This window comes from Callithrix jacchus, chromosome 21 (assembly GCF_049354715.1).
Source record: "Callithrix jacchus isolate 240 chromosome 21, calJac240_pri, whole genome shotgun sequence".
NCBI lineage: Eukaryota > Metazoa > Chordata > Mammalia > Primates > Cebidae > Callithrix > Callithrix jacchus.
In genome coordinates, this window is record NC_133522.1 from 23,593,392 (window position 1) to 23,620,406 (window position 27,015).

The 27,015-nt window shown below is 35.2% G+C and overlaps 1 protein-coding gene across 3 annotated transcripts in view; it reads left to right on the plus strand.

Moving 5' to 3' along the window:
• The window catches only part of LOC128930370 (large ribosomal subunit protein uL23-like), a 101,282-nt gene that overhangs the window by 21,499 nt on the left and 52,768 nt on the right, over nt 1-27,015 (plus strand). For 2 of the 3 annotated variants that reach the window (XR_013530601.1, XR_013530602.1), the window contains one exon: nt 1-27,015. This exon is cut by the window's left edge; it is cut by the window's right edge and continues 3,938 nt beyond it. The exons of the other annotated variant lie outside the window; for it this stretch is intronic. The gene's annotated coding sequence lies outside the window, so the exon portion shown is untranslated. 3 annotated transcript variants of the gene reach the window in all.

A 27,015-nucleotide genomic window follows, 5' to 3' on the forward strand; every position in this document is an offset into this window, starting at 1 on the left:
TATAATAACTGATAGAGAAGCAGAAAAGTTTACGTTTCATAAAAAAGACTTATGTTTTATAAATGAGGGAACTAAAACATCATCTAAATTCAGATACCCACTCTGCCATCATACTGTTTTTATGCTGTACACTTTTCCTTCACTGGGTTGGAGCTGCCTTAGAACTGTGGTTGAGCTAAGGATGCAGTAGCTCCCACCTGTAATCCCAGCACTTTGGGAGACCAAGGCAGGTGGATAGCTTGAAGTCAGGAGTTTGAGACCAGCATGGGCAACATGGCAAAACCCTGTCTAATAAAAATGCAAAAATTAGCTGGGCTTGGTGGTAAGCAAATGTGTTCTCTTTCCAGGTCCATGAGGGGCCGTAGTTTTAAGGACAAGAATTTCCCAGTGCCATACCCCCTCCCATCTCTCTCCATCAGGGAGTTTTAACAGTTTATGTTTAAATTTCACGGGTGAGGGAAGAAACTAAAAGTCACTCCAGCGGAAGTTCTAAGGAACTCCTTTCATTGGCCAGAAGAACTTGGTAAGGTGGGAATTTTTCCCAGGATAAATACCCCTGCTCCTTCTCCCACGCCAGATTTCCAGCTTTCTGGAATCCCCTCCACATGGTGGGAGCTCCCTTTCCCCTCTGAGATTTCCCCCTCTGAAATCCCCTTCCACATTCTTTGTGGAAGTCTTTCTCTTTTCTCCTTTCCTTCTCTTTTCTGTACCTAAATAAAATCACCTTTCTGCAATACTTCTTGGGTCCGATATTTACTTTCATGAACATAGGATGCACCTTCAGTGGTCTCATCGCTTATTCTTTAAGAGGTTGGAGACCAAGAACCCACAGCATTCTCTCGGGGGAGCTGTGCCTCACCAGCACCCAAGAGAAAACCTGGTAACAGTGGTGCATGCCTGTAGTCCCAACTACTCAGGAGGCTGAGGCAGGAGAAACGCTTGAACCCAAGAGGCAGAGATTGCAGTGAGCCAATATTTGCCACTGCCCTCTAGCCTGGGTGACAGAGCAAGACTCTGTCTCAAAAAAAAAAAAAAAAAAGAGAAAAAAAAGAAATGTGGACCTCAGTTTGGTAATCTGGAAAATGGGCCAGATGATCTCTAAGGTTAATAAGTATTTATTTATATTCTACCAGAAATACAAAAACTTAGCTGGGTGTGGTGGCATACATCTGTGGTCATAGCTACTCAGGAGGCTGAGTGGGGAGTATGGCTTGAGCCCAAGAGGTGGGTGTTGTAGTGACCCGAGATCATGCTATTGCACTCCAACCTGGACCTGTCTATTGCACTCCAGCAAGACCCTGTCCCCCCACCCCCCATCCAAAAAAAGAAAAAACTATAGCTGAGATATTCTGCAACACTGAGAGAAATCTAACCTTTCTCCCCATAAGTTCTAGCAAAGTTCCTAGAGCAGCCTTGGGCTATAGGACCATTGAATTTCCATGCTAAAGTGCCTCCCACGCAGCCCCATGGAGTCCTGAAATTAAACAGGTGGCTAGTTCAAATTGTGGTTTAGGGATGCAAAGTCTGTGTTTAGTAACTAGCACTTGAACCTGGCAATAACCTTCAATGAGTATCTCATTTTCCTGCTCCTGAGAGAGAAAAAAATCAACAAATATAGACTGAGTGTGCTCTAGTGTCAGATTGTCGGAGTTCGAATTACTTGTTGGGTGTATGGCCTTAAATAAGTTCTTTCATTTCTCTGTACCTCTGATGCTTCACCTGCAAAGCAGTGTCAACCTCAAAGCTGGAAAAAATAAATGAAATAATAAATGTAATAGTACAGAGCCTGACTCACAGTAGTGCTCCATAGATATTAGCTCCTAATCATTATTATTCATTACTTTGTGAAAATCAAGTTGCAATTTCATCTAATCTGAGTTGCTCACATGCATATTTTTCTTTATGCTAAAAAAAATTCTTTACAAACAAGAAATAAATGGGGTAGAATTTACTTTCTTCATTTATAATTAGATGATTTCAGTTAATCTGATTTTCAGCAAAACCATCTTTATCAGTTTGACCATGTTGGAAACTGAACACACTCAAATGGCATTATTGGCACCACATTGGAAATGTATATAACCTTATGTTGAAAGTTCAATTACAAGTGTAATTCTGTCTTGACGTTTGCTTGAAATTCATCTCTTTTGGGTTATATGTTAATAATGAAGGGCAGAAATTTGCTATAGGCATTTACATTTGATTCAGACACAGGTTTATATTGTTTGCCTGTAATATATTTAACATTCCAAAACTGCTTTCTGATTTATCTTATCTACCTTAAAACTTACAGTTATTAATCGTTCTCATTTTTCCATTAAAGCTAGCATACTGCAAAGCAGGATATTAATATACTCTATAAGTTGTAGAATTTCTTAATGTCTATCTCTACCATTGGATGAGGCGTCATAGTCCCCTTCTCCTTAAGAAAGTAGAAAATATTCTATGCCAGTAGTTGTCAGTAAAAAAGGGTATGTGTCCCTAAATTTTATTTTATATGAATATTAATATTCCTTATATGGCCATCATTTTTAGTGTTTCATTTTCCAAATGCACTTTCTAAAAACATGTAAAATTATGGTCCATTACTAACACTAATGGATAATTTTGCGACTGAATTCTGCACCAAAAACGATTATTTGCTGTGTGAGGACAGACTTGCAAAACAAGATGTGGTAGCATTTAAATGGCCACTTATTTTTAGTAGAAGACTGCCCTGACTGTGGTCTAAAACTTCGATTTCCATTTCATGGTATCATTATCTTCAGACCCAGATGGGCATCTCTTGCACTTAAGGAGCATGAGGGAAACCAATTTGATTAAAATTGGCTGTTTCGTATCTTTAGGAAATTTGGAGATGGAAAAATAATAATTTGTGTAATAAATGTATGATCTGCAGCCATGTTCGTCCTCCAAGGTAATTAGCAATTCTGTATTTTCAGGAACCAGGAAGGCAACAGACTTTTCCACGGGATGCTCTTTTTGTAGAAAATTGTGGGTATAATACTTGATGGGTCAAACTGAACAAAGTAAACTGTTTGATTTATGGTGTGAATATTATGAGAATTATTCTGTAATTCATTTCTTCCCATCAATTCATAGGATCGATCTTTTAAGCATATTTTGCAATCAAAATTTCTAAAAGACGCCTAAGGATCTTATACTGTAACAACATCATCATTCTTTCTATATTATTTTCATGCAATATACTGCATTTCTGGATCCATTAAAGTTATTTTAAAAATTTCTTCTTCTATTAATGTTGCCACAGTCTTTTTCAAACATTTATGAAGTCAGCAATGATTCAGTAAAACAGAAGTTAAATAGCACTGAAAGCATAAACAGTGCTCAAGGAGATTTGGATCTTTTTTTAAAAAAATTAAGATCTAGGATTTACCCATACTTAAATAAATTTTAAGTATTTATTTTTTTAACTAATCTCCACTGAAAGCTTCTTCAAGCACTGTTTGTATGTTGTTTAAAGTGTAAATGAATAGGATAATGAAAACAATTATTAAATAAAATAGAGGTTAAGTGACCTGCCTGCAGCCAAAGAGTTAGTTCACAGCTATGCCAAGAATCAGACTTAGATTTTCTGGTTTGCCCATGTTCTGTTCACTGCTCTTTTAAAGAAGTCAAGGTTTTAAGATAACTGACGTCAATACATAGTTCAGTATCTCTGTTTGTCAGCACAAAATACACTTCATGCTATTGTGGTGTTTAGATAAAATATACAAAATATAAATGCTAATGAGATGCCCAGTATGTAATGACTAACCACAAAAAGCAATACAATGTGACAAATATTTATTAAACTGCTAATTCTGTCAATATAAATATTTCTGAGGAGCATATTCTTTTCACCTTCAGAAAGCCATATAATCCCAGCAATTAGTGAGGGGTGAAACCAATCAATGGTAAAATACTTTCAGATTTTTAAAAACTAATTTAGTAATTGGCAGTATATTCAGGAATATTTTTAAGTTGGCCTTTTTGCACCACAAAGATTCAGTTCTGCTATTCTGTTGATAAAACATGTGCTAAATGATAGCAGTGATAAATAAGTCTAAGTTTGGAAATGTTTAGAAATGCAATTCCAGAAAGAAAACGTCCTAAATGATGGAAGAAAAAAATGAGTTAACTTAGATGTTTTTCTGTTCAATTTAGAAGATGAACCCTAGATTACAAAGCATTATTTAATGATCTCTGGAACAAGGATATGATATAAGGAAATTTTCCCTTACATACATTGCATCAGGCTCTTGCCCATCCCTCCAGGACCTTGCACTGCCTGTTCCATGGGTCTTAGATGTCAGGTTCTCCAAGAATCCTTCCCAGACTCCTGGTGTCTATGGGAGAGAAAATCCAATGTGCCCCTTACAGTCTGTACTTTGTCAGCCTTTGTCACAATGCAATCAGCACATCGAATGCTGTGACCTGTTTACCTGTCATCATTTCCCTGGACATCAACTTCCCAAGGACTGGAACTGGGTGTCTAGTGGTCTAGCTGGGTTTCATACACAGTAATCAACTCTGATTGAATGAAGGGATACTCAAGTTAATTAGGCCCCGTGCAATTCCCTATAGCTTAGAGTCACAGGCTTTCTTTTAAAGCTCTTTACTACACTTTATTTCACTCAGATGACAGATGAGGAAGCTGAAACTCAGGCAGGCTAAGAGGTCATACACTATAAATGGTGGAGTGAGGAAATCAAGCCCATTCTCTTTCCTTGCTTATTCTTTCATTCAACAGATTTATGCTGAGCATCCTCTATGTGTCAGACATTATGTCAAAGCTGAGAATCCAAAGATAAATAGGTTAAGATTTCCTGAAGCTCCCTGCCTTATCAGAGATAGACTATAAACAGTAATTATAATTCAATGTGATAAGGGCTTTGACAGAACCGTGTACTCTGTGCTGTAGAATTTCTAAAGAAGGAATCAATGTCTGTGCATATTAAATTGCTCCATTTTATTTTAATATTCTTTTAATACTATTTTATGTCTGACTGTTTAGTATATAACTACCCTCATGTAGAAGAAGGTAGGCAAAGGCCTATTTAAATGAAAGTTTAAATGTTGCAATATTATTTCTAAACTAATTAGTTTTCATGATTGTTCATATTGTACATTAATTCGAATATAAAACAGAAGTCTATATAAAGCCAAATCCACAATAGTTCTAAGTGACTTGCTTAGAAAAATTATTATTGTCATTTATATAACTTGAAATCCAAAGAAGATTCTCAGAAGAGTATGATCATAAGCACATTACCAGAATAGAGTGTAGAACTGGGGTAGGAGCACAATATGGCATGAAGATGGCTTAGGGTGAATCAGGAACTAGCAAGACCATTCTAGAAAGCAGCTGTGTGCCTGAGCTTTGATTAGAAGTTCATCTGCTGTTTTTAAAATCTTTTAAAGAATAGCTGGTTGGCTGGAAGAATAGATTTATTTTACTTTTCATAGTTTTTAAATTATTATTCTGACAAAATAAAAGCCAATGCAGATTATGGCATTTAATAATGGCTATTAAAAATATTTTACCAAATGAATAGAAACAAAATAATTGTCAATAAAGAACATAAGTCTATTTGCATTTCTTAATAATCACCAAGCTATTCAAACTGAGAGCAATCAGAAGCTCATAAAGAAAAAGCCATGAACCTACCGGGAAATTCGAGGGAGGGGTCTGGCTTTATCAATCTGTGTATCTCCAGTGCTAAGCACAATGGCTCATGCATGGTTGAAAGGCTTCAACCACAACAAGAAGACTCCCAACTTAATACTTCTTTTTTTTTTTTTTTTTTTTTTTGGAGACAGAGTCTCTGTCACCTGGGCTGGAGTGCAGTGGCATGATCTTGGCTCACTGCAACTTCCAGCGCCCAGGTTGAAGCGATTCTCCTGTCTCACCCTCCCTGGTAGCTGGGATTGCAGGTATGCACAACCATGCTCAACTAATTTTTGCATTTTTAGTAGAGGCAGGGTTTGGCCATTTTGGCCAGGCTGGTCTTGAACTCCTGACTTCAAGTGATCTGCCCTCCTCGGCCTCCCAAAGTGCTGGGATTACAGGAATAAGCCAACATCCCAGGCCTATGACTTCAGTTTAAAAAATAAGTAAACAAACCAAAAATTGAATGGACATAAACCAAATGAGGATAAAAGAAAACTGCTTTAAAAGCCTAATTCCAAAAACCTAAGAGCAGCAAGTTATCAGTGATTAAAAGCTAGGAAGCATGCTGGGTGTTTAAAAGTAATAACTTCCCTACTAAAGCAGCCACACCAGTGAAAATGGGTAGAAGCCAGTAAGGAGGCATTCACCCCTTTCAAGCATCTGAGGAATGCACATTCAACACATTCCAAGCACACCTCCCCCGCTGCAGACTGACTGCTCAGGCCAGCGGCCTTTCACCTCTAGCCACATTGCGCAACAATTAGTAGGAAAACAAAAGAGATGACTTTCTGGATTTGTCACATTGCTTCACACTGGTGCCCCTTTCTCTTGTAATCAGGATAAAGTAAGTCGCTGCCAGGCACGGTGGCTCACACCTGTAATCCCAACACTTGGGATCCATGCACGCAGCAGGTGGATCACATGAGGCCAGGAGTTTGAGATCAGCCTGACCGACATAACGAAACCCCGACTCCATTAAAAATACAAAAATTAGCCGTGAGTGGTGGCGGGCACCTGTAATCCCAGCTACTCGGAGGCTAAGGCAGGAGAATCACTTGAACCCGGGAAGCGGAGGTTGCAGTAGGCTGAGCTCACACCATTGCACCCCAGCCTGGGCAACAAGAGGGAAACTATCACACACACACACACACACACACACACACACACACACACACACACACGTTGCAACCGCATTGTGAAAAGGGGAAATGTGTGAACCCAAAAGTTCTAATAAAGTAAGTGGAAGGGTCAGCAGAAAAAGAGGAAGTAGTTTATGTAGAACAGCTCCAGAATTTGCTAGATATTTTTTTTCTTCTGGTCATTTTTTAGAATTGTTCGCTTAAATTCCCACTTCCAATTTATTGTGCATATAGTCTCTTGGCTCAAGAATGGAGGAGAAGGTGTTTGACTCTAGAGAGACTAGAGTTAAACCTGTGGTTTAGTAAGGTGAGTAGAGTTCATAAACAAAATCTCTGTGTTCATCAACCATCTGCTGGCTGCATGCAAATCAAGCCAGTCAGGAAACTCATCCCACCTTTGATAACCAGAAGCAAAGTGGACTAATTGTACTATGTCACTAGTTTTTACTATATAGATATCTGTGGATATTGCTCTAGAACATATATATAAATTACTTGCTCCCCATTCTTTTACATTTTATCAATATCAATTGTGTTTTGCTTAAAAACTGAGCCTCACATAACCAAAATTTCTACTTTAATAAAGCAAGTTAATTGTGGTGAAATCTAATTATCTGTTTACTGTGATTTCATTATAAATCTTGTCGGGTTTTTTTTTTTCCATTGTCCTTATGTATTAACACCTGTTGTAAGACATATTTGATCACAGTTTCATTAGACAGGCATACTGCTTCAGTATTGTTTGAAAAAAGTCGTTTTCAGCTTCATGTTCTAAGAGGAACCAAATATAACATTTACTTTTCATTTTGATCACATATTAACTTGAGGTCATAATCTTGCTTTTAACACTATCTGTTCTAAAGTATAGATATAGGAGGTATGGAAGTATGTGTTTGCCACAGAATAAACCCTGGATATATTTCCATCTTATAAAACCTGTCTTTATGTAAATATTTAAATAAAATGTTTTGTGATAAATGATTTTTATCATTGCTTATTATGTCATTTTCTATTAAAAGTGAATTTGATACTTAATGAACTCTGATTTTTAAGACGTTAAGTTCTAGTCCATTTTCCATATGATATAGGGTTAGTGAAGCAAATTAGTTTATGGGATCAAAAGCTACAAACAGGCTGGGTATGGTGGCTCATTCCTGTAACCCCTGCACTTTGGGAGGCCAAGGCAGGAGGATCACCTAAGGCCAGGAGTTTGAGACCAGCCTGTGCAATATAGCAAGATCTCTATCTCCATGAAAACAAAATAAGTAAAAAAAAATTTAGAAATAGACCTTTTCCAAAATGTGTTTATTTCCTTATGCCATTCTCCCAATTAAAAATTGTCAGTTTCTGGATTTTACTTGGATGGTGATTTCTTAATACTAGAGGTACTTATTCTAGGCATTTGTGATTTTTATCATTCGCAGGTAGATTAACTCGTGTCTTGCCTTTATTAATAATTACAGAAGATAAGATTCATTACAAAACAGTATCTCCAAAGAGAATTTATCTACCTCTGTGGGTCAGTGGGGGAACATCAAGAGTAAGGAGGGAGTATACCTGCAACATTCTGAATAAGATTTTGATGTTAATGTCAACGTGGCTTGTTAGTCTGATATGTCCCCTGTATGCCACTCAAGATGGTGCCTACTCCTTACCACTCATACTTACAATACGTTCCTCTTATGGGGTATGTATGGAGTGTGATGGCTTTTTAAAAAATAACAAATTGGGGAACAATTGTGAATATATATATATATATATATATGAAAATGTATTTTAACTGCTCTCTATATAATTTAAATATAAAAAGTTATATATGTTTAAAATTGAAAGTTAAAAAGTGAATATAAAACTCTAAATAATAATATTTCAAGCCAGGTGTGGTGGCTCAAGCCTGTAATCCCAGCACTTTGGGAGGCCGAGGCTGGTGGATCATGAGGTCAAAAGATTGAGACCATCCTGGTCAACATGGTGAAACCCCATCTCTACTAAAAATACAAAAAATTAGCTGGGCATGGTGGCCTGTGCCTGTAATCCCAGTTACTCAGGAGGCTGAGGCAGGAGAATTGCCTGAACCCAGGAGGCGGAGATTGCAGTGAGCCGAGATCGCGCCATTGCACTCCAGCCTGGGTAACAAGAGCAAAACTCCATCTCAAAAAAAAATAATAATACAGTAATAATAATAATATTTCAACCTGAACTAAAACTGTGCCTATTGAACAGTGCATAAAATATTAAATCAATTAGTCAGAAAAGAGTTACTTGAGTAGTGAATTGCATCCTGCATTGTCAGCCAGTGATATTTATGGCCAAATACTTGGTAGACTAGATTCATAAAATGTATAATTTTAAAATCAACACTTTTCATCAAATAGAAGAGTTTGTTTTTAATTTGATTATAGATCCTACTTAATCATTGCTTTAGGTTCTTATCAATACACATTTTTTATTGAGAAAGTTCTTTTATAGAATATTGATGAGCAGATTTCTAGGATTTCTTTGTAATTGATTCTGAGGTTTTTGTCCATGTTAAATACTATGAGTCTGTAACTTCATAATATTCTCCAAAAAGCAGGTTTGTTACTTTTCTTTGTCTCAAAGAAAGCTTTAGAGACAGAATCTAGATCTTTTAAATTTGAAAGGCATTCGGCTTACTCAGTTACTTCCTCTAATGATTGACTACTGTTGTAAAACTTTAATATTTAAGAAGAAGAAAATTACGAATTGTATTGTAAAATAGTCAATTATAAGTAAAGATTTTGTGTGTGTGAAAATCTGGCAAATTTCATTCCATAATCCTTCAATCCAATTGAATGTGTACTAAAAAATCAAGTTTTACCTTGAACTATCAAGATTAATACAAGACTCCCATGTTTTTTCACATTTTCCTGGTCTTCAATGTTCTAAGGGATTTACTCTCAACATTTTTGATGTTCTCATTTTCTCACTGGCTGTAAAAATCACCAACCTTGTGCATCAATACTAGGAGCTCTTACTTAAAATGATTAATTATAACGTTTTCAACAGTGGACAGTAATGTTTTTTTCTTGGGGGGAAAAAACCTTCCTTATATATTTATGTGGTTCTCTTGCCTCTATAGTTGACTTAGATTAATTTCTTTGCTAATGTTCTTGTTCAGTTGGATAAAAGAAAGGCTTTAGGCTTTGTATTTCTTGAAAACCAAGAAAAGTAAGAAAATATCAAATTGTACCACTTCTTTCCTTGGGCAGTTGACCCATGTGTACACGTGCATGCATATCAATCCAATCTTTTGCAGTGAACTCAGTTTATACATGAGGTCTGTTTTTCAGTATTGTAGAAAGGTAACTAATCTTTTTGAAAATACCTTGTCGGCACCTAGTGTTCCAAAACATAGGTTGAATTGAGTGTGGGAATATCATATAGTATTGGAAGAAAAGTAATTAAAACATTTAGAAATTGTTTTGAAGAATGCATTGCTGCAAGGTGGCATAGCCATATAAACATGACACCACCATCTTATGGAATGTACAAAAAAGGGGTGTCTCTTGTGCCAAATAAACATTCTTCAATTAACGCTTCGCAATATGTAGTGTGAACTTTCCTAGTCTGTGTTTATCCATCCTGAAGCTGCTACTTTTAATGCCTCAAAAACTGTTGCCTGTATATATTCTCCTTCTGCTGGATCTTGGGATAAAAATCTGATTACAGGTACATTTTCTTCTTGAATCTGTCTAATAAGCTGAACTAAAACTAAATGAATACAAGAAAGCAAAGAAAGGTCTTCTTATGATGCATTAGCTGTGCCTATATAAATATAAGAATTGGTGAGGGCTACAAGAATAAACTGGCACAATAAACTATTTGTATTTGAACATATAACACTTACTTCAAATTCTGTAATTAATATAACTATATATGAAATGTTTTCCACTCAGGATATTTACAGTCATAGATTTTGAGAGGAAAAAGTTATTTCATTTTACTGTGAGGATCTGAATAGGCATTTTGACATTCATTATCTATTTGCAAGGAAATGACAGGTTCTCAAAATGAGACAGTCTTTGTTACCTGTCTCTTTTGAAAGACTTACTCTCATGTTGTTTATTTGTTTTTTCTGCATTCATCTTGCTTTTTGTTGAAATAATGCATATTCTTTTTAATTAGGTCTACTTATTTAAATAAAACTCCTTAATTGTGAATAATTATTAATCACCATATTTATATAACTAGATACAAAAATCGTTAAAAAGTTAATGTGCTTATAATTATAATGTTACTGTTCCTTACACTTACTATGCATTAATAGACATCCTGAAAAAGAGGAAATGCATATCTTAGAAGTGGCTTAAGTCATTTTGTGCCCTTCTTCTCAGGGATAGTCATATATTTTGGAGCAGCCAAAATTCACACCTCTTCACCAATGTACAGACCCAAAATGCCAGGTTAGTATGCATTAGTAGAAGGGCATATTTCCCTCACACTTTATTAATGAATCTCTTTCATGAATTTTTCTTTTCAAATGTCTGTAACTTTTATTATCTTTGCTTATATCAAATTCAGTTTCACTGGACTCCTTAGAATGCTATGATTCAAATAGTTTTTTGAAGCTCACATTTTAGGCTTTGTTCAATTCTACTTATAGTATTTATCACAATTAATTGTTATTCCATCTGCCTCTGAGCTACCTTTTACCTAATAGTAGCAGAGTTGAGCCCAGTCTCGTGCAGGAAGAACAGGGATATATTTGGCAGATAAACTGATTAGTGAGTCTACATCAAGTGATTGAGTCAGTGGTTCATACCAACATAGCTAGAGTGATGCTTTTTGAACTATAGGCAGCTGTCCTTCCTCTTGATACATATATCTTTAATCATTTCCAGCATTTTCTTTTCTATTTACTATTTTCACCAAGGAGGAGAGGGCCTTATAATATTGGCCTTGTTATGTTAGCATTCCATAGATAAATACCTTATTTAAATCATATGTAAATTACATCCATCCTTCAATAAAAATTTTCAAACTAGTAAGTCATCTCCTAATAATTTTTCAAAATTTAGGTTATTAATTTCAGATAAGGCTAATAGACAATGTTTTCTTTTTCCTATAACATTCTTAACCTAGAACCAAGTTTGTAACCAGATCTCAGGGTATAAGAATTTTCTTTCGTTATTGAAAATGTGATTAGTGTGACCTAAAGCTCCAACTTATTATTACATACATGGGACCCAAGCTAGCCAGTTTCTTCTTATTTAAGCTATCTTTCCTTAGAGCCCTTTCATTGTTCCTCTTGGGGAGGACTTAAAGGTTTTCTTGGTTCTAGTCACAATCAGAAAATATAAAATGAATTTTGCACATGTAAGGAGAAAGAAGTAGAGGTACATTATTGCATGAAAACAAGGTCTAGCATATTTTTTAAAGTTGCTATATTAAATAGAATCAGCAGATGTAAACAGAACACTAGGTAAACTACCACCATTTAAACTTCAGAGGAAGACAACTGAGTACAATGAATAAGATGTTTTCTGATGTAATCACTAGGGTGTCAAAAAAGGGGCCGTCAAAAAATGACCAGGTCTGATAAATGAATTATTTAAAAGAGTGATTAAAAGCCAATGGAAATTATAGGAATGGCAGCAGAAAAGTAACCTGAATGTAGAAATAGAGGTACATTCAACTGGCCAACTGGTGTAGGAGTTCTGTTATCCCCAGGCTGAGTTAAATGATTAGGAATGCAGACAAGAAGGCATGGTTTTCATATTATCTCAACACATCTCTCAGTGGATGCATAGTGGATGATATGGAGGTTGTCTTGTAATCCTAAATGGAAGAAGATATAAGTCATGAAACAAGATAGCGAGGAATGTGATAGAAATATGTTTGAACCTCACATGTTTTAAGTTTTAAAGCCCTTAGAAATTTCATCTTTTAAAATTATTATGTTCCATTGTTATTTCTACTCAAGAATAGACTGACTGACCTTTCTTGTCTTCATTTTTTAAAAATAGTACCTAACACATTTTGTACAAAATCTCTAAGAAATTTTGGGATTTCTTTAAATTCTTAACTCAGTTTTTTCAAGGCAAACAATTCTGAATAAAGAAACACAAAATTTCAGACATGTTTCAAGTATGTAAAAACTCTAAAGTACCTGGATCCTAGTGAATTACAGATGCAGTTTAGGTAGCTATCCTAAAAATTAGGGAGGTCAAATACTACCTCTTTGTTTGGAAATTCCACCTCCATGACTTGTTCATGATAGCCTTTTTGTGAAAAGGGTTTTGACAGTAAAGAATGAATGAATGAGTAAGCAGTTTTTATTAAACAAGCTTGACTTTGTTCTATTGCTGCTGTCCTTTTGTTGCTGTAATGTGGCTTCTAATTCCTGCAATACCCAACATGTTTTCTTTCTCTTCAAGAAATAAGCTTCACTAAAATATTTTCACTTCTAAACATGTGACATGTATTTGAAATTTTCTTTAACAGAGATCTCGTTTAGAGTGTTGTCTAGAATATTGATAAAAAATCTTTTCAAATACCCTCAGAGCTGCCTGAATAGGGGATGCAGGGCAGTCAGAACTACAAATATCCCTTCTGTTCTCTCATACTATTTGTTGAATATTTTCTAAGTAATAGAGGGGAAAAGAAGATATGAAAATTATCCAAGAAATATACAAAGGAGAAATACTTGATGTGATGGATACCGTTTACCCTGATGTGATTACGCAGTGCATACCTATGTCAAAATATGCCATGTAATCCATAAGTATATACACCTAGTGTGTATCCACAGAAATTCAAAACTAAAAAGAAATTTTCCAAGGTATATGGGCATATAATCTCAATTTACAGTTGTAGAAGTTGGATGCCTGAGGTTTGGATGCATTACTGCTTTCGCAGGTCAGGTTTCTTGAAAACTGGTTGGAGTTTTTGAGAGTGCATTCAGTCTATCTGCTCCTGCTCTAGGGTAGAAGTCCTCAACTGCCACTTCTCAGGACAAAATCACCATGGTGCATGGAAGAAATGAGTAAACGGACCTGCAAATATTAGATTTTTCTGACTCGTTCACTTGCCTCCTCCTCCTCCTTCCCATAAATGGCCTTTTTTATTTTTAAGGTCTATGTGCAAGCAGTTATTTTTTTAAAAATGATCATAAACTTCCCTTTTCAAAGGAGTCTAAAATGCATTTCATATTTGTCTTTGTTTTCCTTAAACCTTGAACTCTTTGGAAGGGATATGTAATGTGAGATGGCATTGTTATAGTTTGGAAATTGTATTCCTCTTCTTCTTCAACTCAAAATAACTGTGCCTTCAGATCCTGAAAACTCACTAGTTGTCTTCATTTATTTTTAACCCCACTACACCTTATGTACCTTAATCAATAGGAGTTCAGAGTTTATCCTCTTGTTTTTGCTGCATTTCACGTCTTCAAAAATCAACAACTCTGTCACTGCATTCCAGACACATAAAGCCAAGTTTAAGAAATAATGTAAATTGGGATTTTTTTTCTCTACTTAACAAAATTTACTTTAAAAGTTGCAGGTAAAATAACCCCAGATCAATCTGTTACATGGAAATGTTATTTTATGTTTATATGGCACTTTTTGTTTTCACTGGGTTTGAAATTACAAAATTGACATTCCATTCCACGGTGGTAGTGAAATGCATTTTCAAAGGAAGAAACCAAAGCCCTGAGGTGTTAAGTATCCTGTCTGTAGTTGCACAATGAACATGGCAGAGACAAAATTAGAACTCAGTTTCTAAGTTTTATTTTCTTTCATCTATCTCTCTTTTACATATTAAATTCTCAAATTAGAAGTGCTATGTGCTTTCGAATTTAATTTAGACCCCCAAAAAATACTTGTTCTGTGATACACTTATGATTACTTTTCTGTAGTCTAAGTGATTATTTTCAAAAAGTTTAAAAAAATAGTTAGAAATATGAATGAAACAGGAATGCAAATAGAGCCTCCAAACCGATAGATTTTATGTAGTCAAACAAAAACCCTCATGGAAGTTTTGTTACAAATTTTGTTCCAAGAACTGATCTTATTCCTCTGGAACTGACATAATAATACATTACTAAATGGTCTACTTTATTGTGAAACTTGAGTCTACCACATGGGATAGATCATTTAAATCCTTGAACTTAATAACTTAAGTTTTCTTGAACATTAAGGTATTCAGTGACTACTCTCACAGGCTTACTAGGTAATGAAAAGTTTAATCTTTAGCTGAATCTTCAGTCATATAATGTGTAGTCAGATAAGAAATGAATGAACAACTAAATAAGTAATGAACCAGTGGCAAAATGAATGAATGAAACTGAAAAGCAAAGGCTTTAATGAATTCAAATTCACTATTATGCTTTTATGCTTAATACATTATAGAATTCAAACAAAAATGGAAAAATCTCTAGGATATCAATTATTCAATTATGCCAGAGTTATTCAGCTGCTTTAAATCATTATAACCTTCTTATGTCTATGATGTTATACAAAGGAGAAAATTCAAATGGAAAAAGATACATGGGAAAAAAGTATTTATTTTAATATTATACATTATGATCCCAAATTTGAAGCCCAAGAGATTCTCAACATTTGGGAATTTGTTAAGCAAATACATTCCCGAGATGAAATTTTTTACAGCTACTTAAAATATTGATTAAATCAATAGTAGCATGTGATAAAGAAAAGAACATGAGCTTTGGGATCAGAAAAGTCTATAATTGAGTCCTCTGTCACTTCCAACATGTTCCAAATATAAAGAAACACCTGGAATCTCTGTGCCATCTTAGAGTTTCTTTGTAGAATCCTCCCTGACCTGTCATAGACTACTTATCCTATTGTGTACAGAGATTCAACACTATGCTTGCTAAGAGACCAATTTAATTTTGAGTAGTCTGCCTAAACACTTAAGAAAGGAATGAATGGAATCAAATAGGCCATGAACAATATAGCCACTTCCTAGTGGTACCATATTGGGTACATTACTTCTTTGAAGCTCAGATTTCTTGTCAATAAATTGCTAATAATAATACTGTTTACCCAATGGATGATAAAATGGCATTATATGTACTAGCACTGAGCTAGGTACAGATTTGGTATTAAGTACATGGCAATTGTTAGCATTGTTGTTGTGTGCCTTATGCTAATCTAAAACTTTTACTCAAAAATATTTTAGTTGGTCATTTATGCCCAAAGCATTACTTCTTAGTACACCAAACCCCTTCTATTACCAAACCCCCAATCCAACTGCATGCCCATTTTTCTTAGTAACATTCCTTGTATAAGCCAGCATTTTTACGGTTCTAGTCAGTTTCCCCAAACTGTGTCAATTTCCACCCTGAGCCTTTCCTCCTGCTCAGCCCACAGACTGTCTTTTCTCCTTCTTCTGGATTTTCCTGTTGAACCATCCTTTTCCTTCAAGATTTAACTAAGTGGAGCTTCCTGCTGGAAGCTTTCTATAAAGCACTCAGTATTTACTGTTTTTCCCCCGTTTTTTTTTTTTTTTTTGGCACTTTGTATTTAATAGAATGCTTCACACTTTCCATCCGTCATTTCTAGGTCTGACTCTCTACAATATATTAAACTTTTTGAAGACAGAAGCTATTTCTCCCTTCATTTTTTTGTAATTCTTTTAGCAACTTAGTCACTTACACACAGTGGATATATTTAAAATATATGTCAGATTAAATTCAAGTTACTGAAAGAAAGAACATTGTGTAACCCTTCGTGACACAGACGTGCCATTTGAAGTACCCATTTGAATATGATTTTTCTAATTTTTACAAATTGAATTTTTACTTACATAAAGTTGGTTCTAAAAGGCTAATAAATGCATTGGTATACTTGACACAGAATTACTCCCCCCACATTTCATTTTAATTTATTGCACAGATAGCTGTTGGGTACAGTTATGTAGATAAAATCTTTCCATTGGGGCTAGTTCATGGACAAAGCATATTTGGTAATTTATAAGCTATACCCTGGCTTGCTTAAAACAGTACCTGTAGTATTTTGGGAAATTTTTACTAGTTCAAGAGAGGGAGTGATAAATGAATTGATTTACCTGGTCGATTTGGAAGATTTATGGATCCTCTGCAAAGAAAATAAACTCAAGAGTTTTCAAATATAATATCTCATAATTCCCTCTTTAGAAAGGAAGAAATTGTAGGTCTTTAAAACTACAAGAGGATGGTAAGATTGGGAGAAAAGAAAGGCCAAAACTTGCCCTGAAGATGAGTGTCAGTAGATCTTTAAAGAGTTTCTAATTTTAGCGTAATTGAAATAACATTTTTTAATAGCTTCACCCATTGATACATAATATTAATTAGGCCTCCAAAGACAAGAAAAGCTCCTCTTGTAGATGCCTGATTTACTCATATCTTTACAAACCTATGAACTATTTTTACAGGAATCTCTGTGTCCTCTTAGAGTTTCAACTTGAAAGATTTAAACTAAAAAATTATTTGTGTGTGTGTGTCTCTCTGTCTCTTTTTCTCTGTATGTCTCTCTCACAAACACACACACAATAATCTTCTCACGAAAAATGTACACTCAAATGAATGGTGTGTTCCTTTTTGACAAAAACTTTTGCTAAACTCTGTTGTAAAACATTCTAAAACGGCTAGTGATATCCACCTGCTGACAAGGAGTCACTGTAGTCAATAATCCAATCAAACACTCAAAATACTTGACAATAATCTTAGGATTTTTAAATATTCTGATTATTTTCACTTGGTAGTTTATACTGAATATTACCAAGAACCAACTTGATAGGCCCGGTGCAATGGTTTACGCCTGTAATCACAGCACTTTGGGAGGCCAAGGTGGGCAGATCACCTGAGGTCAGGAGTTTGAGACAAGCCTGGCCAACATGGTGAAACCCTGTCTCTACTAAAAACACAAAAATTAGCTGAGTGTGGTGGCAGGCGCTTATAATCTCAGCTACTCAGGAGGCAGAGGCTGGAGAGTCACTTGAACCCGAGAGGCGGAGATTGCAGTGAGCCAAGATTGAGCTACTGCATTCCAGTCTGAATGACAGAGCTAGACCGTCTCACATTAAAAAAAAAAAAAAAAAAAAAATTCTACTTGATTAAAAAAACAGTGGCTTGACTGGGCAGGCACAGTGGCTCATGCCTATAATCCCAGGACTTTGGGAGGTCAAGGTGAGTGAATGGCAAGGTCAGGAGATCAAGACCATCCTGGGCAACATGGTGAAACCCTGTCTCTACTAAAAATACAAAAATTAACTGGGCGTGGTGGTGCATGCCTGTAGTCCCAGCTACTCAGGAGGCTGAGGCAGGAGAATCGCTTGAACCCAGGAGGTGGAGGTTGCAGTGAGCAGAGATCACGCCACTGCACTCCGGCCTGGAGACAGAGCTAGACTCCATCTCAATCAATCAATCAATCAATCAATAAAAATAATGGTTATAACAAAGTGGCTAGGCTTGACAGAGTTTGGCAAAGAAAACCTATCAAATTTAAAAATTGTCAGGGTCAGAGTATACTTTGAAAAGTATTTATCTGTTTGTATTCAGTGGTGAACTTAAGCAATCCATGAGAATTTTGTAAGTCAGCATAAAGTCTAATTCTCTTTCTTCAGAAATGGAGAAAAACTTGTTTAAATATTACATATTTTTCTTTAAAAAAAGAGACAAAGTAGTTTCCATTGAATCTTAGTTTAGAAGTCTTGTCCGACTGTAGAAGATTCTAGAATGCATATTAAAAATCTGATCTTGTCTATGAGCCCCTTCCCTGTTTCACTCCCTGGTTCTCTCCAACCCCACTTTCCAAATATTCTCATCATGTCTACTTTACCCAAGAAGACTAATCTTTTCACCCTTCTCTGAATATGCATTTTCATTACTTTCCACCTTGCCAAATTCCAAACTACTTTTAAATATCTAAAATTCTATCATTTCCCATGGAGACTTATTCGCTATTACAAACAAAATACACATATAAACAAATAACTAACATAAATAAAATCTGCCTTAACTATTACAAAACCATTATTAGGATTAAAACGCATTTACTAAATAACAATCAAACATAATTTTAGGGCTAGCTTAATGGCAATTATATTTAAATACATAATTTTAAAAGTCTGTTGTGACTCTTAACACCAACCTCTAAGAAATTAAGACTATTATTATCACAATAGTGTATATATAATATGATTAACAAGAGACTTGCTAATTAATAAAATTCCAGTTTTTTTTTTAAAAAGAGTCAAGCTATTATCAGTGTACTAAATAATAAGAGTAAGACATGTTCACAAATAAATGTGGATTATTTGCCTATCTTAGAACTTTCTTCTTCACTCTACCAGCTCAAATCTAGATGAGAAACTTGTTCTTAGTTCCTGTAGAAGAATAAAGCCTGGCACCCATTTTTAGTTTAGCAAGCTGGTGGTGACACCGAGACAGCATTTTTCTATAGCGTTTTCACAGCATATGTTGCATGGATCACACACTAAATGTTTATTTTGTAATTTACAGTCTAGAGGAGTTATGAGAAAAGAAACTGGGTAAAAAGTATTAGATCAAACTTTGATAACAATAAGTTTAAGTAAGAAACTAACTTGTGAAAATTACATGTTAGCTGGGCATATTTCAAGGTATCTGTTGGGAAACACTAAAGCAAGTTTTTTTCTAATATTTACCCCCCGACCCCCTTTTTTCTTTTAGCTGAATTGTTATGGGAAGACACTTTTGTTTTTTTTTCTGAATAAGTATTTGTGTGACAGTTTCTACTGCTGTGGGTTCAGTTGACATTCTGTCATCAATAATAAAAATTCTTGAACATTTTTAGTCTTACAAATCTATCTTCACTCATATTAATATACATAAATTGTACATATATATGTAAATTGTCATATGTTACAGATGCTTTAGAAACATTGCATATTTGAATAACTATATGTACATCACAGGACCACAGGATTCTGGAATACATGTGAATTCAAATCATTAAAACATTTATTAACTGAAAACTCAGTCATGAATTTGCTTATGAAGAATACCTTAATATTATAGTAGAGAACAGAGTATGAGAGTTGCTTAATTTTAGTCCAATTTTAAAACAATGATATGTTTAACTAGCTCCTTACTTTTAAATGATATGTTCATAAACTTAAGCAATGTTCATTCACAAATTTTTTCTTATAAATTTAACTTTCCCTCTACTAATCAAGAATATAAGTTAGTAGACTCTAATTATCTTTGGATTGCTTGGTTCATATATTTAAAAGGAGAGATTTTTTTTTAAATGGCGTTTGCTCTGAAAGTAAGGATGTATTTTAAGGAAGAAAACTTGGGATTTACATTTCGTAAGTAATAGTATTGGAAGATGTATATCAGTATTTTAAAAATTCCTTATAAAATGGGCATATTCCAGAAGGAAACAACATTAGATCTTTATTCTACAGGAGATCTCTAGAGGTTGTGTACCTCTCTAGACCCCCTTCCTCCACATCCCACAGTGAGTTAATAACCAGTGGTGTAAGAGCATGCAGATCACCTGCCTTTTGGGTAGGTATAAATTTTCATAACCCTGAAATTCTTAAAGGTAATCCTCACTATATTGAATATTTTATAATTTATTAAATTGCATTTCTAACTGTTCCAGACCATGTTTCTATAACCTGTGTACACAGTGATTGACACATAAAAATCAGTCATGTTTAACAAGTACATGAACCTAAACATCTTTATGTGAATTTAATATCTAATTGTGAATTGCTGCTCACCTCGTGATCACCATCTGTCAATCAGTATGAACTGAGAACTATACATTATTACTATTTATTGGTTCAATCTTTTTCAAGGCACAATGCCTAAGGAAGTAACCGATTATTGGTCCACTGTAATTGAAATGCCCACATATTTGAAAAAGATGGCTAAATAATGAAAATAACTTGTTTCTCTGTATATTGACTTAAGAAAGAAAAGTAAAATGCTTTTGTGATTCACTTATATATTGTTTTTCTAACCCCAATAAAACCCGACTTGAGAAGTTTGTCAGACATATATATTTCTTTCCCAAATAGTTATTTTTTGATGGCTTTTGTGAGGAAAATGATGCATTGGAATTGATATAGTGTGCATAATATAAATGCCAATAATACATTTACTCTTCTAGATTTTTATTTGTTCTGAGTTTTTCCAATTATTATGGAGGGCTCTTGACATCAAAGATTGACAGCCTCAGTTTTTGTTTTGGGGAGTCTTAGCTGTTGCCTGGTGTGGAGTTACATGCTTCTAAGATAGAGCAGAAGTTGTTGCTGCTCGTGGGTTTCTCCCCTGCTTGTGCCAGAATCACCTCCCTGCAAGACTGCATATGGAACTTTCCTAACCCACATTTGTTTCTCCCAGGACTCTGACTCCTTTGAGGGATTTGCCTGCCTAGCTTGATGGAGGTATTCCAGCTCTGCTTTCTTTCAGATAGTATTTCTTATTCGTTTTTATCTAAATAGAGGATTATATTAACTAAACATGATTGAACTTGAGATATGAGTAGGTACATTTCTAGTATCTGGTTTTGTTACAGGTTCTTATGGTTGATTTTCTGCCTGTAATGTAATACTTTAATACAACTGTCTTTAAATAGCAACAACTCCTAGGAAGAAGTTTTGAGGAAACCTATGCAAGTTCTTTTGGAAAGAAATTGGCATTTCAGTGCTTAATTCAATTAGCAACTCATAAAGTCTATATTGACTAGGATGCAAATAGCCTTTATAAGCATTAATTTCATGACATGAACATTTTGTACAAGTGAATGTAGAGTTTGTAGATCCTTAGGCAAATCTTCACTGTCAGTTGAATTTATTTAAAGAGCTGTTCTGGTCACCTTTGAACCTCAATGATTTCTCCAGATGTACAGAAGTGAACAATGTAAAAATCTTGCTGTTTCAGCAGAACTGATTCCAGCTGGCTGGGAACTGGGTCTGCAAGTCATTGGTTACAGCTGTGTTTCGATTTATGTGATGGTTGAAAAAATAAATTACCCGATTAGATGGCTAGAAAGAGGACTCTTTGTTTAGCCCTTGTGTGGGGACTGAAAGTGTTTATGGTGCTGTTTTCTACGCAGTCTTTGCAAAGTAAGCTGGACAAATAGACTTATTCAGTGCTTCTAAGAAATGTTGCATATTCAGCTTTAATTATTTACTAAAGAAACTGTTTTTTTTTTTAATAGTGCTGTCATCCAGCAAATGTTTTAAAGGTCTAGCATTTAAGAGAAGCAGTACGTTTTCTGTCCTACTGAGCACTGCATTTAGTAATTGAAAAGCAGTTTTCTTTTGTTTAATGTGTACTTTAAAACATGTCTTTGTCAGGCACAAGAATGGGAATACACTTTCTCTTAAATTCAATCCTTTATAATGGCAAAGTATCTGAACATAAGTTCTACCTTAACCCTTTTCCTTAGTGAGTTATGGCTAATGGCACATAAGAGAAAAATACATTAAATTGTTATATAAAGAAATATAGTCAAACATTACTGTAAAAAGTTAACATGCCTATGGGCCACTTGGGCTATGAGGCTTTTGAATTTGTGAATGTTTTGTTATCCAAGTTTTATATGGAGAGTTTGTAAGAGTGTTAATCAGCATGTAATTTTCTAGGCCAGTCAAAATGCTAACTCTTGGAACTCTGGTGTACAGAGTCTAACAAAATACCTTCCCAAAGAGACTAATATGCTAACATTATCTTGGGTGAGGGGTTGTTTGTTCTCTTGCATTATTTTTCCGAGGTAGCTTCACTTGGATCATTCTGAAGCTGTCAGAACCAATATATTGTTTGTAGTTCACCCATTTCCAATGTGTCATTTTAAAAAGTGAGTGGTGGCTCCAGAAAAGATAGCTACAATGTCTTCATCATTATTTTCTCAAACGCTGATTTGCTAAATGATTTCAATATTTTTTGGAAGTTTTTTTTTCTTTATTGCTTTCTAAACTCCTGAAAAGGGCCCACATTCTTCAGTGAACTTGAAACTGAGGCCAAGCACTTGACCAGGTGTCACAAGGTCCCCTGAGTTCAGTAGCAGTTCAGTGTGGGGAACACCCAGGAATATGTTATATTTTCCAAGAAAATAGAAAATTCTTTGTCTATTATCTTTCTTAAACAGCTATATATTATAGAATTTAAAGATGCAGAATAAATAAGCATAATGATCTAATAGGAGACAAAGGTGGGATTGATCTGTCTTGAATTGAAAGACAGTTTTGCTATGTTAGGCTATTTCCTTGATCAATGAAATTATATCTTCTAACCCTTAACAAAATCAATACAATTGATTGGAAAAGGTAGGAACAAAGCATGAGAATGTGGAATACACTTGAACCTTCATTGTTCAGTAATATTTAAATGATGTTCATAATGCTTAGAAGCATTTTCCACTAACTCCATGTAATGGAAGCTTCCTTAATCTAGATTAAAGACCTGAGTAATAGAGTTTGAGAATATGCTATAATGACATCCTTCATGGAATAACATGTCTTTGTAAAAGTTAAAATCATTTCACATTACTTATACTTCTAAAAGTGGGAACAGTTTCTATCACTCAGCATAGAGAGAGCAAAGTGAAATTCAATCTTGAAAAGAATGTGTATAAATTATTTTAATATGAAAAACTTAGGAAAGAAAAAAGTATCTAAAAGAGAGAACACTTTTTAATTTAAAATAATTTACTCTATATTTTGTGCTCCTGCTAACTGTCATGATCAGTAGATAAAGCATTTTTCTCATGAAAAGAACCCTACAAAATTAGCATATTTTTAACATCAAAGAAAACTCTAAAAATCTAGAATAAAAATGATTATGCACAGTCAGTATAACTATACATTAATAACTTTATTCCCCTTTAATTAAGCAGCACTTGAAAATGAATATTTTTTAAAACCAAAAAGTTTTTGCAAGTTGATGGAGAATTTTTAACCTATGATTTGCCTGTTTTTCTGGTTTCCTTTGTATTCCAAATTTCAAAAATCCACTTAAGAAGGTTTTATAAACTAGATACCTTATCCTGACAGATTTTAAATGCTTTATTAAAGCTAAAGTATGTCTATTTGATCAATGAACCCTAAAATGTTTTTTTAATCCACATAGGCTAATTTTTACAGTCTTCCAAAGAAATTATGAGGTTTTCTCCCCTGTGTCTGTGTCATAACTGTGCATATACATTTTTAAATCTTAGAAAATTACTATCTTTCTAGTTCTAAGATGAAAATATTTTATATAGTATTTCAAATAATTAAAAATTTCAGCAGAAATAAAGTAATCCACATAAAAGATCTACTATAACATTTTGAAATCGCCATATTATACTATTATACAGTTACTATGAAATGATACAATTGCTTTTTTTTTTTTTTTTTGAGATGGAGTCTCGCTCTGTTGCCCAGGCTAAAGTGCAGTGGGCATGATCTCGGCTTGCTGCAAACCCCTGCCTCCCAGGTTCAAGCAATTCTCCTATCTCAGCCACCTGAGTAGCTGGGACTACACGTGCACACCACGATGCCTGACTAATTTTAGTAGAGATGGGATTTCACCATATTGGTCCTGACCTCAGGTGACTGACCCGCCTCAGCCTCCTAAAATGCTGTAATAACAGGCGTGAGCCACTGCACCTGGCCTGAGATCATACCAATTTTCAAAATTCAGCTATGAGGTGAGATATCACAGAGATATAGAAAGAGGGTATGTCATTAGCCTTTCTGGGGAAAAATGCTACTGGACAGTTATTGTGAGGATTAAATTAGATAATTATATAAACAGATATCTAAATAGTAGATAGTAATTACCAACATATGTTTTCAATTGTACTGCCCTTCCATTGCACAGGATTTTAGGGCTGAATTAGGCTTTGGAGATAAGCTAGTCCTCTCTCTTTATTTTAAAAAATAAGAGAACTAGGCCAGGCATGGTGGCTCATGCCTGTAATCCCAGCACTTTGGGAGGCCAAGGCAGGTAGATCACCTGAGGTCAGGAGTTCGAGACCATTCTGGCTAATACGGTGAAATCCTGTGTTTACTAAAAATACAAAAAAACTAGCTGGGTGTGGTGGTGAGCACCTGTAATCCCAGAGACTTGGGAGGCTGAGGCAGGAGAATTGCTTGAACCAGGGAGGTGGACTTTGCAGTGAACCGAGATCTCGCCATTGCACTCCGGCCTGGGCAACAGAGGGAGACTCTGTCTCAAAAAAAAAAAAAAAAAAAAGAACTAAGGTTCCAAAAGTTAAATGACTTATCTAAGATGATAAACATTATTACTTACACAAGTGGTAGTACAACCAGTTTTTCTCACTCTTAAATCAGTTATTTTTCTACTTCCTCACTTGGTTTCATGGTGTTGTACATAGCCTACCATATGGGAAAAATAGTGTTTTTCTATAGTTATGTTACTTAAAACATAAATTTTTATATTGATCCTGAAGTATAATATTCAAAGTACAACAGTAACTCTGAAGTCATTTGAAGCCCTCTCATTTATATTCATTCTTTAAAAACCAGGATTAGTTATTTTCTCTCTCACCTGTTAGGAAGCACATCAACACAGCAGAAACATTTACTTATTAGTATGTACAAAGTGGAAAACTATTGAAAAATACTCTTCCAGATTTGTGTATCTATATATATTTTTGAGACAGAGTCTCTGTCACCCAGGCTACAGTGCAATGGCGCGATCTCAGCTCACTGAACCTCTACCCCCAGGTTCAAGCAATTCTCCTGCCTCAGCCTCTAGAGTAGCTGGAACTACAGGTGTGCACCACGACGCCCAGCTAATTTTTGTATTTTTAGTAGGATGGGGTTTTGCCATGTTGGCTAGGCCGGCTTTGAACTCCTGACTTAAGGTGATCCACCTGCTTCGGCCTTCCAAAGTGGTGGGATTACAGGCGTGAGCCACCATGCCCAACCTCAGATTTGTATATAATTTGTTAGAATATACTTTTTTGTGCTCTCCAAATTTCCTCTCATTATCATTCCCTGCCTTTTCCCTGAGAGAGAAACACTCCACCAGCATCCTCAAGACCTACTTGTTCCTATGTGTGACTGAACAACAACGTTCATGTCACTTTCAGCTCAAGACCTCCCTCAAGTTCTTCTTGCTCTGTTCCCTCATCTCAGTGTCATCTCTGTAGTGTACTTTGAATGAGGTCCCCTTGTGGATACTGATGACAGACAAACTGAATGGAAAGTGGGTTGTACACTTCTAGAGAGCAGAAGAAGGGAGGGTGAGATGAAAGAAAACAGGGGAGAGGGGGCATGAAAAAGTGATTACTACAATGAATTACAATCACTATTTTTTGTATAACTAAATACAAGAATGAACATAGATTTTTATATGCCAGGATCATTCCTAAAAGGAAGAGAAATCTCTGTCATGATTTGTTTTTCCTTGATAGTTCTGATACTCTACATTTATATATATGAAAAGAAAAAGAAAGAAAGTAATTTTGGGTTGACAGACTATTGCATCCCAGTCATAAAGTGCCTGAATTAGCACTGAGTCATTCTCTAGTCCAAACACCAAAATCTTAAAAAAATATATAGGTCAAGTTTATTTTTTCCTGGTTAAAAACCAGTATCTTTGATCATGAAATTTTTAAAGTAATAACTCATATAAATTTACATTTTACTTTAATTTTGCTTAAACTAATTCTAGAATCTGAATTGTACATGAAAATTATGTTGCTAACGTGTACACACACACACACACACACACACACACACACGCACGCACACACCTGTGTGCGCTGACAAACAGACTCGTCTCATTTGGGTTTTTTTCTCAGCCAATTACATAGAAAATTCCCAATCAGGGCCAGGCTTGGTGGCTCATGCCGATAATCCCAGCACTTTGGGAGGCTGAAGTGGGCGGATCACAAGGTCAGGAGTTCAAGACCAGCCTGGCCAACATGGTAAAACCCATCTCTACTAAAAATATAAAAATTAGCCAGACGTTGTGGCATGTACCTGTAATTCCAGCTACTCAGGAGGCTGAGACAGGATAATCACTTGAACCCAAGAGGCCAGGGTTACAATGAGCCAAGATCACACCCTTGTACTCCAGCCTGGGTAACAGAGGGAGACTCCATCTCAAAAAAAAAACAAAAAAGAAAATTTCCAACTAGATCATCCCAGTCCATCAGCATCTGATTTTTATCTTACTGCCCTTTAATTACTCTTCTTTGTTTAAACAACAGCAAAGTAGTTTTGTCT